Genomic DNA, 13,976 nt, shown 5'->3' with positions numbered 1-13,976 from the left:
GACCCCAACATCACAAGGACATGGATCTTCTGGAATGAGTCCAGAGAAGAACACAAAGATGCTCTGAGGGTTGGAGCCCCCTGGTCTGGAGACAGGCTGGGAGAGCTGGGGGTGCTCAGCCTGGAGAAGAGAAGGCTTCAGGGAGACCTTAGAGCCCCTGCCAGGGCCTAAAGGGGCTCCAGGAGAGCTGGAGAGGGACTTTGGACAAGGGCGTGGAGGGACAGGACAAGGGGGAATGGCTTCAAATTGGCAGAGGACAGGCTTAGCTATTAGAAAAATTCTTCCCTGTGAGGGTGGTGAGGCCCTGGCAGAGGTTGCCCAGAGCTGTGGCTGTCCCATCCCTGGAAGTGTTCAAAGCCAGGCTGGATGGGGCTTGGATCAACCAGGTTTAGTGGAAGGTGTCCCTGCCCATGGCAGTGGGTGGGATCTGGATGATCTTTAAGGTCCCTTCCAATCCAAACCACTCTAGGATTCTGTGATTTGATGACCTTAAAAGTAGCATGACGAGGAAGAGCAAGTGCCATATATTTACTTATCAAAGTGCTTGTCAATGTGCCAAGACTGGAATCCAAACACCTACAACCATTATGTTGACAGTTCAAATAAAGTCATTCACAAACAAAATATCTCAACATAACTCTAACGATTAATTGAATATTCTTTAAGACACAGGCTCTCATTTAAAGACATTGAGTTACTGATATCCTAGGTTACACCTCTCCCATGTATGTTTAATGATTAAACTCAATTTATTTGTATTTCACCAATGCTTCTAAAGTCAATTTACCCTTCACAGCACTTTCCCCTTTTTAAAGTTTCAGTACCTGTTTGGTCAGTTGAGCCTTATTCTGACCTTCTAACTCACATTTATACAAAATACTACACTTTCCCTTCATACTTAACAAGAACAAAACTTTCTTCCACCCTTAAGAGGGCCTTAACTGAAAAACACTGCATACTGCTGGAAACAGTGACTTGTGATGCACCCTATGATTCGATACAGCAAAGTAAGCCTTTCCATTACTTTTAGTCCCCTCTCCAGGTTGCTTACCTCTGAACTAGAGGTGGGCACAGGGAAGGCTGCAGGTGGATCCTCACACATTATCCCCACTGTGGTCACACTAGGCTGAATCTACACAACTTAATGATTGGTTCAGCACCTAATTTTGGCTCACTCAAGGTTTTGCTCCTACCCACACTTGCATCAACTAACGCGCTTCCTCTGGTTTAACTAAGGACTACATATAAACAGCATTCACATTATGAATACCACAGTGCTTTTTCCTACTCCCAAAACCTCCCCCATGAAACTTTCAGAGGTTGAATTCTACAGGACAATTAAAATGCCAACATTCAGACACAAACGTGAACCCTCTGACTGATCCACCACTCTTCCCTGCCCCCACACCAGCATACCCAGTGCAGGGAAAGACAGGACTATGATTAAAAGAAAACCCATGAAGTGTTTATAGGAACACTTTGATTATCAAACTTGCAAGGTGGGGATGACATGATAAGGAGGCTTGTTGAGTTATGTTTCCCTAAACCACAGGGCAGAGTTATTCGGGACTTAGAGAACTCATGTGCAAAGACCTGTCTATTCTACACCTAACAAGAGTGCCCACCTGATCCAAATGATCAGGTAAAGGGTATGGGTTTTAATACTAGACCATTTTTACCATAACAAATTTATTAGTGCTCAAAATATCCTTTGCATAAGAATTTTAGAACCTATTAAAAAAATTCAACATTTAACACACTAAGATCTTCCACATTTTAGCTTATCAACTCAAAGATACAGCTAATGAAAGTTAAAAGCTCCACTTTAGCATTTTGGTTAAAATCAGGAGTGTGCTAGTGAAGCAAACTTCTCTAACACCCCACTTAGTATGCTTTTGTTCACTTCACAAGATGCACCAGCCGACAAGAGTAGGTTCTTTTTCAGAGTAAATTGGAAAACACACTCTAGAAGTTCTCAAGAATTTCAAATACTAAGGAATTTAGCTTTTTTTTAGATTTACTAAGCCAGGTCAAAGGAAGACCTTCTGAAAAACACAGTGGTTATTCAGTTTTCAGTGACAATTGTTTTTCTCTGCAAATCCACCTATTTTGGGCCTCACTGCTTGCTAACGTACACAAAGGCTTACTCACAAGTGTTAGGGCATCCAAGAGTAATTATGTTATTTAAGTAACCTTTAAAGTTAAACTCATATTACAAATCGTATTTCGTGGTTTACCTTAGACAGCTTAATTCACAGTCATCATGTTGACAAGACTATAGTCCTTCCTTTTATTTGCTGTGTGATTTAAGCCAGATTAAAGAACTGATTCTATATGCTATAGCATTCTGAGTGCCACATCACCTTAATTTACAGTGCTTCTGGATTGCCATTATTCCATTACTGCAGCCAGATGCTTTTCACACAGAGAAACTGCCTTCCTCAAGTGCCTCAAATTAATGTGTCTGTCAAAATTTACTGTAGCTACAGTTATCTTCACGGCTAGAACACTTTCTCTCATCTTTTTTAATTCAATAAGCATTTGGAAGACTGAGTTGTAGATGATTTTGGGATTACTGTCATGCTAAACTGGGTATCTGTTCTTTTGTGATTACTAAATTTTCATCATGCCCCAAAACATGCCAAGGATCTCACCGCACAGAACAGGACGGACAGGATTTGTATTTCGTTGTTTACAGTCTAAGACAGACCTTCCCCGGCTCCCCCCAAAGGGAAACAAATACCAGCTTCACGTCTCATCCCGGCAGAGTGGGGTTCCCGCCGACTTCCCAGCGGGGCTGAGCTGGCCCTTTCGCACAGTACCGGGGAACGCGAGGTGGGACAGTCACGCCTGTGTCAGCGGGGCACAAGGGCACCCGTGCAAACCGGGGGCGAGACTCTGAGTAAGCAGCGGTCTCGGCGGAAGGGGGCAATGCCCGCAGCACGGCACTGCCGCGGGAAAGCCGCCGCCGGTGCCGGCGCTGACGGGGGCCTCCGCCACCGCCCCGGCACCCCCGCGGGCGGGACCCCCGACCCTGCACGGGCCGGGCCGGGCCGCGTCACGGAATGCGCGCTGCGGGGGTGAAAAAGGCCGCATCCCAGACACCACCCCTGTGAACGCGCTGCGACCCCCGCCTCGCCGCGCCCTCCGCCCGAAGGGTCCTGCCTCCGTACCCCCGCCGCCAACCCTTCACCGGGCACGCTCACACTCCCGCCGGCGGCCGGTGAGGCTCGGCTTTACCTCGGTGCCCGCCGCCGTGGGCCGGAGGGCGGCAGCAGCAGCGCCGCCGCCTCACGCCGTCCCTTCTCACCCCGTGCGCGCCGCCCGGGCCCGGCCGCTCCCGGCTCCGGCTGCGGCCCGACTGCGGCGCGCGCCGTCAGGTGACTGCCCGCAGCACCGCCCGCCCCCCCGCGCGCACACCCCGCGCGCTGATTGGACGCGGCACTTGCCGCCGACGCGCGGCCGCCCACACCGCCGCGCTGCACATGCGCAGATCCGCCGGCGCACGGGGCAGCTGCAGCGCCCCGGCAGAGAGCCGCGTCCTGGCGCCCGCCCGCGCCCTGCCCTTGCTTCCCTGCTTTCTTCCCTGCTTTCTTCCCTTCTTTCTTCCCTTCTTCCTGCTTTCTTCCCTTCTTCCTGCTTTCTTCCCTTCTTCCTGCTCTCCTTTCCTCTCTTCTTTCCCTCTCTTCCTTTCCTCTCTCATTCTCTCCTTTTCCTCTCCTCCTTCCCTCTGTCCTTTCTCTTCTCTCCCTCCCAGATGCCACGTACCTGTTTATCCAAGGGTACCAGTGAAGGCAGCCTCCTCCAGAAGCTCCTGAATAAAACCTTAATGACACCAAATGATGCACTGCCAAGAGTGCTGATGGGAATTTCATTGTTAAGATATTCTAACCCAGTTTAACAATTTAGTGTGCCTTTGAATGATTAGTTTTATGCCTCATAGAGTGATGCACTGTTTTACGCTGTATTTAAGTGTCACATAACTTTCTCCAGCTGTTTTTACAGTAGGCTTTCAGTTTTGGTAGAGGCTAATACAGATTCTCCTAAATGTCTGTTCGCTAGTGGCCTTTCACCTTGTTAAGACAGCAGAATTTAATTATTAGTTACTACTTGGTCAACATATTCGCCAGTAAAAAGAGTTGCATTACAAAAATAACAGAAGCAATTCACTGGAATTTAAATTTAAGAACAGCTATTAGATAATGATACCCAAAAAGTAGCATTTGGCTTGAGATTTGAGTACTAACAGTACTTAAGGTATTCTGAATCCAGGTTTCTACGCCTGCTTTTTAAGTTTTCTATGATTTGTAGTTGTCGTGCTGTTACAGATGTTGGGAATTCCTAATCCCGTAGTACTCACACATGAAGAGGGGAGCTTAAAGACAACTGTTTAGATGATAAAAGTTGAGTCGCAGAAGTATGAGATGTTCATAATGCTTAAGCATAACATTTAAAACGCCTACTACTAGACTGGAAGTTGGGGGTTTGGGGATTTTTTTTGGTCTTCCACAAAGATTTTTGTCAGGAAGAAAGTGAAACAAAAGAGGGAAGAAACAAATCAAAACAAAAGGAGCTCTTACTTTGGCTGAAAGATTGACTATGAAATCTTGGACCGCACCCACGAAGAAGGGATCTTCATCTCCTGTTCTGGATCTTAGGGATGATGCAATTCTTACTTCCCACACAATAGGGAGTGAAATTACAGTGTAATAGCTTGGTTCTCACTCATAGTCAGACTGAAGAACTGCGTAAGTACTTTCTGCATTGAAATTAGACACAACTAGAAGAGGAAAAATAAAAAAAATCTAGTCAATTATTTTTTTCCTAAAAAGGAGAAGTAAAACCAATGAAAAGGAGATCTGGGAATCTAAGCTGAAAATCAAGGACATACATCTTCCTGCAGATGAATAATAAATGTTTTAAGCATTTAAAACAATACAAAAACTTAGATGATAAATGCTTACAAAGTTAGTGCGTGTGATAACAAATAATGACAGTATCATCAGAAAAAAGCAAGGGAAAATGTCCCTTTTTTTGAAATAGATTTATTTTTCTGATACATTGGTGGCATTAATGGGAGTCTAAGTCCCATTCTATCAAATGTTGTTAATTCCTTATGAAGCCTGGCTGTAGCTGTCTCTGTGTTGTTTACTGCTTCTGGCACACTGAAAGCACCGGCCTCAGCTACCACCAGTTTGTAACTTGATTTACTGAGCTCTGGCTGCTCTGTGGATTGATACTGGCCCAGAGAGATGAAAGTGCTCTAATCTGCAGGTTAGTTGTGTGGACTACAGGGCACAGCATATACTATGGGATATTTAGACCATCTTTAATATTGGGTGTGTTCTCTTCTGCCCTTGTCCCCTCTTTTTATGCTTTCTGTGCTGAAGCTGGTTTCCTACCATAGACACTTGAGTTACAGATTCTCCAGAGGTAAATTGTGATATATCCCAAGGCTAAAGGTGAGATTCATCTCACCTATCTTTAGCCATCTAAAATTTAGCTGTCATCTCAGTTACTCATCTAGGGTCCCGTGTAGTTGACGGAACTAGATATGCGTCTCCATGGGGTAATTGTTCCCTTTCTGTGGTTGGTGTCTGAGACAGATGTGATGGAACCCCTTTTGGAGACACCTGTCCTATGCTTTTGTGGTGGGAATGTGTATAACTGGGTTAGGCTAGAGACACAATGCCCACATTAAACCCGTGGCCACACAGTTCTTGCAGGATGCTGCGATCAGAATCCTTCATAGCAAAAGTGCTGAGGAGTCAATAGGAAAAATTGATGCTGAAGACCCATCTTCTAGATTCACAGGGCAGAGGCTGAGGACCTGTTGCACACATGGCCACATCAAATATGACTTCTGTCCATTTTACATTCCAGTAAATGAAAGCCAAACCACTCCCTCCTGTGAACTTGCAAACACAAAAGCTGTTTTCTAATCTACATTTAGATAACATTTTCTAACTGTAAACTGAGCTATCAAGGAGCTACTGTGGTATGTGTTTAAGTGACTGAAACCTCAGGGCTGTGTCAATATGTATGAGCTGAAAAACTGACTCTTATTTTAAAATGGTTTTTGAAGCCTTTGAATACATTATTTTAGAATTTATTTCCATACTGTCTTCTGCTGTATGATACTGTTCAAATCCTTGGGAACACACATGCTTATTTTTTGTGGTTTCTGGCTTACAAAAGTCTTTTGTCCATCCTGGGAAAGCATGGTGTTAATCATAGGAAAATATTTTTACATTCCCTCTTTACAAAAAATGAGAAAAAAATGCTTTCTATCAAGAAGTAAATCCTATTCTAGTAAACTGTCTTTTAAAATGCAATTGTAAATGTGATTCTCTTAAACCTACAGCTAATTTGGTCCAGATTCACATCAAATCTTCTTAAAATGAAAACTGGTATCTCGGTTAAATCTGCTTTGTTTCCCATTTTTTTTCCCCCCAGATACTGTTTTTAAACCCATCAACCTTAAATTAAGCAGTAACATTTCAATGGGGAAAAAAGGGACTTTTTTTCTTGAACAGAACGAGAATTATTTTTGATTCTGTGAGAAGGGATATAAACCATGTGTAAACAATGGCAAAAAGGTGGGAAACAAATTTAAAAGTGTCTAGCTGTGGAAAATAAGAGGTCTGCTTAGATAGACTGGGGGAGGTGTATGAAAAGACCAAAGAACGAGAATTGCAGCAGGACAGCTAAAAAACCCCCATAAAGGTAGTTAACTTAAAAGAGGAAAACAATTGATTTATTTGTGAAAAATGGATTTGCCTTCCTGGGAACTTGGAGTAAACACTCTCAATGGCTTTAATTTTGTCAGACAGCAATGCCTGAGCTGATTGATCTGGGAAAAGACCAGAGGTGTTCAGGAGGTGAAGTGAAATTACCACAGCCAGGCATTTTCACACAGTGTCTCTCTTCAAACCTAGGAGGAAACCCAAGTACGTGTGGGAAAATCAGAGTATGTCATGCAGGGCTCGATGAGTGTTTCCAGGCTTGAGTAATGCTGTGGGATCGCACCTGGGAGGGCTTTGGGTCAATTAACTCCCTGAGGGAGAAAACTGCCATGCCTGAAACCAGCAGGCTCTTAGTTTCCAGCCAGATGCAGATCCACACATGGACTGATGGAAGCACCAGGGGTTTGGGAAGATGGAGGGAGACCTGGTGAAACACCTGATGCTTGGGGGATTGAGGATGTGCCTTCACAGCACCACAGACTAAATGCATAACAGACCCCACTGTTTCCGTGTGCCCTCCCCTGTGCAGGGGTCATGCTGGGGAAAAGAGTCATCTCTTCACCAAACAAACTACTAGGGTGGGAAGAACCCATGTGTTTTCTTTAATTTTTAATACTGTCTATTGAGAGTCTCCTGAAGTAGCAATTTGGGATGACCCCTCTGCATGTGCTTAGTTTAGGAGAACTAATTGCTGGTAGTGCAATATTCCCACAAGTATCTGGTTTCTGCTTTCACTCTGAACTGCTTTAACCCAGAAGTCTACTCCTTAGTACTTCATTATCAGGGCTGTCTGGAGTACTGACTGGTTTGTTACTCCTCTAGAAAAATGCTAACCCTCCCCACCCCAGATTATAACTCGGGGAATGTTCAGTCTATATGTGAAAATAGGTACCCTGAGATTTCTTACATGACAAAAGTATTTGGGGGTGAGACACTTGAAATTTTGAAACTTTGGACCTATTCCCTATGAATTGTAGTCATACCCCTGAGAGGAGAAGGATGTTGAGTCATAGTGAAGAAAGGAAAGAAAGAAAAACTGAATGTTTTTTCTATTGCAATCATCCCAGAGGTCAGACGCAACCAAGACAGACAGATGAACAACAAAAACACTGGTTGAATGACTCAGAAGGTTAGGTTTTCTGGCATTGGACTGAAACAGTTCAAGAACTCCGAAAGAAAATACGGAAATAAAGTATATTCGCTTTTTGAGTCTAATGCCCAAAGAAAGATTAGTTTTACCATTTGTTGGTAGAAAGCTTCTGAAGGACTTTGGCTGTCCGAAGCATACTCTGAATATATCAGGACCAGAACAGAGAACAATGAAATTGCATTTGCTTTCAGAGGATGATAAAACATATTTTTTAAAAATAATTTTAAAATAATTTTTTACCTTATGAACCTACTCTTTTGCTTAAATAAATTCTTCTTTATGATCACCCACCTTTCTTTCGCTACACAGAATGATTGCAAAAGTGAATGATGTATTGAAGACCTGACTAAGGCTGGAAAGCATACCAAAGGTAGGAGAGTACCATGTGTTCAAACACAGCTAAGTTTTAATTTCACAGTATAAGGCTCTTATTCATGTATTGATCATGCAATGACTTGCCAGGAAAATGGTTTGACTGTTTGACACAGTCGCTCTCCTGTTACAGCTTTCAGAAAAGGGGATTCATTTTTCTGAGGTTGTACATTTCCCCATTTGTCATAACTGAGGAAAAGTTGATTCAGTATCTACTTCTGTCTAGAGCTGTACATTAAAATGCCCCACAACAGAGGCTGTTCAGTTTCTGGGACTCATTACCAAGTTGGAACCTCAGTTGAGAAACCAGGGTGATTGCTGTTTTTTTTGTCACTGCGGTGATCCAGTAAGAGGAGGGAGCCAACCTTCACCCATCTTCTGTGTCTATCTGTATTGCCTTCTGTTCTCAAGACCTGCCAGTCAGCTCATCACGGGCCTGGGTGTGACTGCAAGTCATGATGAGTCATGGTGTAAGTGCACAACTCTACTGAAGGGAAAATGAGGCCAATTTTAACTCTACTTTTGATTTTATCTCCAGGTTAGTTCTGTGAAAGTCACCAAAACTGCTACACACAGCAAAAAGTAACCTAGTGCAAATCAGACACAGAAGGAGATATTGCCATCAACATACAAATTAAAAATTAAAAAAAAAAAAAAAAGGAGGGAAAAAAGAGAGAGAGAGAGAGAGAGAGAGAGACATAAACCTGCAATTCTCTGTACTGGCTCTGATAGTTTCTCAAAACCAGATCACTGGATGATGCACAAACTAGTGGTTGGTGCTTGTCAGAGGATGAAAGTTGCTGGAAACAGCAAGTTGACAATTGGAAAGTGCACTTGCAAATCTGGAACTTGTTATAGAACTGATGGAACTGATTATACAGTGTCATTTCCTGATAACTTGGTTCTTAGCTAATTTTTTGTCTTATGAGGTACAGCTTAGTGCACAATAATCAGCGAATTTCCTACTGTTCATAATTTTCCTCTCCCTCCTTTGTACAGCTCAGGATCCACAACTTAGGAGTCTGGTTCTACCAGGACTTGAGGAGACCCACAATCTTCTTTTAGAAATCTTTGGAGTTGGGTTTCTCACACTGAAGCAGGAGCTTCTTGAAACCACTGTCAAAGCTTATTTCAGGAACAGTGTTTCTCTTCCCCTTTCCCTTCACAGAATCACAGCATGGCTGAGGTTGTAGGGTACATCTGGTCCAAATCCCCTGCTCAAGCTGGGCCACACAGGGCCCAGGACCATGCCTAGACACTTGATATCTCCAGGGATGAAGACTCCACAGCCTCTCTGGGCAACCTGTGCCAGTGCTTGGTCACCCTTACAGTGGAAAGGGATTCCCTGATGTTCAGATGGAGCCTCCTGTGTTCCAGTTTGTGCCAATTGCCTGTCACTGGATGCCATTGAGAAGAGCTCATGTCCATCATCTTTATACCAACCCTTCTGGTATTTCACCTGTTAAGATCCTCCCTCAGGTTTTGCTTAACGGTGATGAAGTACTAAAGGAAGGCTGAAGTAGGCCAAGATGCCTAGTGAAAGACATATCAGCAAAAATCTCTGGTGCTGTTCTTGCATGATTAAAACAATTTTGAGGCTTGCTTGTTTTCAGACAAACCTGTAAATGCGGTGCTTAATGACAATGCAGGTCTTGAGTGTTTTTGGAACCTGGTTGCTGCTCCGGCCAGAGCTTACTTAGCCTGGGACCTTTTCAAAAGAGTCTGCAGAAAAACACCTGAAAAAGTCCTTGAAGGCTTTTTAAATACATCCTGGGTTGTGCAGCAGCCTACTGTTACAGTATGCCTTGGAGATGGTTTGATATCCAAAATGGACAAATGTATGTTAGGCTTGAGTGCAGGGGTGACAAGCAGCCTGTATGTTGGTGACAGTTTCTTTGCAAATTTTGTATCTTTCCTGAATTTGGCCCCTATGTCTTGTTTGCAGAGCTCACACAGGGTTTTCAGTTCTCAGGAGGGACCGGCTTAGTTATGTTTGCTGCTTTACCTCTCAGCAAGTGTTTGGAAGGTTGAGGAAGAGGAAGGAAGGCAGAGTAAGTGAACGGCTACCACACTACCAAAAGGCTGGGAGATAATCCAGTTTTTGTGGGTCCTTCTTTGCCCACAGACTTACTTCCTGATAAAGAGACCTACAAACTTGAATTTCCTGTAAGGTGTTTCCCAACTGTTGTTTTGCTTAGGAGATTAATTTTCTCATATTATTTCCCTTGCCACTGTGATTCTTTTCTCCAGTACAAAATCCTCCTCTTTTTATCTATCTAGCAAATTCCAGCTGTATTGACTCAAGGACTGTCCTACTGGGTAGCTGGTTGTAGTAAGGCTTTGTGTAAGACTGCTGTCTAGGGGTGGGTGTACTCCCCAGGAGCCTTTCTAAAAGGATGTGACCATTTACAGGACCTGCAGAGCAATCTTCTCTACCTGCTTATGCCAAGCACACTGCTACTCTTGGGGCTTCCAGAGGAAGTGCTTGGCAGAGCCGCCTGCTGCTGACTAACCTCTCAAAATGCCCTGGGCCAGTGATGTTCTCCATAGTGTGTTGTACCTGTGCATATCACCTACTTCTCCTCATGTCCCTCCACCTCAGAATGACTTGGAAGGTTTGGGATTCTGGAGTTCAGGTGGAGTTTTGCAAGTTAGGGTCAACTTGTTTACATCTCTGCTTGCAGACACAGCAGAGCACAGTAAGGTTTGGACCTGATAAGGCACAAGCCTTCAGCTCTGAGTGCTCCCTCACATGCCTTAGATGAATCAGAATTAGATGTTTTTCTCTGAACATGAATTTAATAAATACATGCAGAAATTGCATGTAAATACGCAGTAGTGACTCCTGCCTTATTAATAGCTCATGAGGTGTGGATGAGGGTGAACAGTACAGGAGCATTTTTAACAGTGCTTCTGAAGTTAAATAACAAATGAAACAGAAGCATTTGGGAATGCAAATGAACTGCCACTGCAGCTGGGAATGTAGGCTTTGGGACTGGCACTTATAGCCTATGTAAATAGTGTTGATGCAAAATTATACAACTCTAGAGTTGTGAGTTAAATACTCCAAAGGGACAATAAAATGGAATATAGTATGGGCTGAGTCCCTCTTCTGCTAAGACTAAGACATTAGCTGAAATTTAAAGTGATATTTAGATAAAACACAGTTTGAGGTTCTGCCCGTTCGGTCTCTCATTGTCCATTGCCTGTTTGACTGAGAGAGGTCATGTGTCATCACAGCCATGCTGATTGGGATTAATAGCTGTTCTTCTACCAACAAGAAACTTTTAACTGTTTTTATGTTGCCAGCAGTTGTATTTGTAAGGACATGATGACTAAGCTTCACATGTTTCTATTAATATAAAGTTGGCTGTCATTGATGTCAATACTTGCTGTTGCTAAAGTGAGAAATACTTTTGATAACCACTTAAAAATTTCTAGAAACTTCTCAAATGTACATTTGGGTATAGATTTGGGTTTAAAGGTTCTCAGTTGCACAAGGCAAAGGAAAACTTTTTTCTGTCAGGACATGAGCAGCCTGCTTGGGTTTTTTTGTTACTTGCCAATTGCAGTGGAAATGATGCAGCAGAAAAAAACTGCTGAAGAGTCAGTTGTATTTTCTAGGTACTTTCTGGTTTTGAAATAACACTATTGATTATTACAAGTGCTGCAGTTGTTTGAACTCAACTGCTGCCAAGTTTTTTCACTGTTGATGCTGGTCAGAATAGAGAAATCAACATTAGAAGCAACTTCTTAACTCCTATCTTGTTATTTTCAATATTAAATTAAAAATTATATTTAAATTAAATGTCTCATTTTCATGACCTTTCTTAAATTACAACATATCTTAAGAGTAGTGTAAAGAATAAAGTGTATTGGAGAGCAGTCTGCTGCTGCTGCTGCTGCTGCTGCTGCTGCTGCAGAAAGCTGTGATTTACCAGAACAGGTGGACAACCAGAAGGTCGTGAGTTAATGTGCAAGGGGACAGAACTCCACTGGTACTATAAATCCCCTGATGAATGATAGTAAAGAATACATTTCTCTCAATCAAGAAAGACAGCATTTTCATCAGATAAAGCCTGTGATGGTGGTCTCTGACAAAGAAAGCATGGTCATATACTCATAGAATCAATCACAGAGTATCCTTAGCTGGAAGGGACCCACAAAGATCTTTGAATTCCAGCTCCTGACTCTGCACAGGGCAGCCCCAAGAATCCCATCCTGTGCCTGAGAGAGTTGTCTAAATGCTCCTTGAGCTTTGTCAGGCTTGGTGATACGACCACTGCCCTGGGGAGCCTGTTCTTACAGGCTCTTAGTCTTAATCTGAAAGCAAGTGCCCCTGGGAAAGCAAAGCACACCCACATCCCAGGAACTTTCCAGGGGGTTGCACAGCTCAGCCTTGGGGGGACCTGCTGTGCTCAGTGTCTGTCCTCGCGGGGGTCACTGTATTAATCAGGGCCTGGGGACCCACCTTCACTCCTACCCTAGGGTTAGGTAGGGCCTCTAGCTAAATAATTGGCAAAGACATTAGTAAAAACTTGTGTTGCAAAACGAAGAGTGTACATTTTATTTGCCAGTATTGCTCTTCAGTGATTCTTCTGGGGAGCTAGAAGAAGTAAAATATTAACTGGGCTGAAAGGGCAGGGAGGCAACTTCATAATAGCTGGTGTGTTTGAAACACTGCATTTGATAAAGCAGTTCAAACAGCAGCCCTGAGCTGGTGACGGAGTAGCACAACTGCAAATACTGCTCTGTGGGAGAAGTTTGGAAATATGCCTGGGTGTATGTAGGTCTACAAATACACCTGGTTTTCTGAAACTGACCTCCAAAATGCAGAACTATGCAGTATGTTCTGTGTTTCTCCTGAGCACAGCTCGATTTGCTCCATCCTTCCCTGTTTGACCTGAGCATCTTCTCAGTGTCCCCAGCTGTGCACTCACAGACCAGCCACAGCCCAGGAAAGCTGTTGCCTCGTCCCTGATTAAGTGCAGTGCTTGAGTTTCAAGGTGCAGGAGTGGCATTTCCAATCTCCTCAGTCTGTGAGCACAGGTGAAGCCCAGCCTTTGATGAAATGCAGCCCTTTGCCTTCCAACTGGGGCACCTCGCTGGAAACAGAAAGGACTTGGCCCCTCACCTCAGTGCTGTGAATTATATTTCAAAAATAAAAGTATAAAATTTAGGTGGAGAGCTCCAGTACCCAAACATTAGTGTTCTGATTCCTGTTCGCTCTCCGCCCGCTCACAGATTTTGCAAAAGTTACTGGGAAAGGACCCATTTGCAACAGGACAGGATCAGGGTTCATCCTCTGCCTGTATCCTTTGACTTCCTCAGCCTATTTTCTGGTGGTGGGACACTGTCTTTGAAGCTGACAAGACTTTCCATTACTTTCCTCTGAGCATTCTTTGAATAATTTTGGTAGAAATTACTAAAAAGTCACAAATAACAAAACTGCCATCGCCAGTTTTCCGTAACTCTTCTCATCTACTTCTGATCATTATTTCTTCAGACATTAGTCCGTTTATGTTGATCAAACACTGCTCTTCTGAACACATTACCTGGATTTCATTTTAATCCATGTGCATTATTTTAAGCTTGGAATTCATGAGTTATAAATACAGGCAGCAGGCCATTAAAAATGTGATAATTAGCTTGGATTAAACTGAGCTTTTTCAGATGTTGGAGTTTCAAACAGCAAAATACAACATATT

At 43.4% G+C, this 13,976-nt stretch overlaps 1 protein-coding gene across 3 annotated transcripts in view; it reads right to left on the bottom strand.

Moving 5' to 3' along the window:
• Window positions 1–4,753, bottom strand: part of BACH1 (BTB domain and CNC homolog 1) — a 28,200-nt gene extending 23,447 nt beyond the window's left edge. Inside the window, exon 1 of one of the 3 annotated variants that reach the window (XM_069023374.1) lies at window positions 4,581–4,753. The gene's annotated coding sequence lies outside the window, so the exon portion shown is untranslated. Of the gene's footprint in view, window positions 1–2,654; window positions 2,958–3,240; window positions 3,375–4,580 lie in introns of those variants that run through there. The other 2 variants (XM_069023358.1, XM_069023365.1) reach the window with 2 other exon arrangements.
• Between the last annotated feature and the right edge of the window lie 9,223 nt (window positions 4,754–13,976).

The sequence above is a fragment of the Aphelocoma coerulescens genome, chromosome 1 (genome assembly GCF_041296385.1).
Source record: "Aphelocoma coerulescens isolate FSJ_1873_10779 chromosome 1, UR_Acoe_1.0, whole genome shotgun sequence".
Lineage (NCBI taxonomy): Eukaryota > Metazoa > Chordata > Aves > Passeriformes > Corvidae > Aphelocoma > Aphelocoma coerulescens.
The sequence above is the reverse complement of the archived record's forward strand: the minus strand, read 5'-3'. Positions and strand labels throughout refer to the sequence as shown.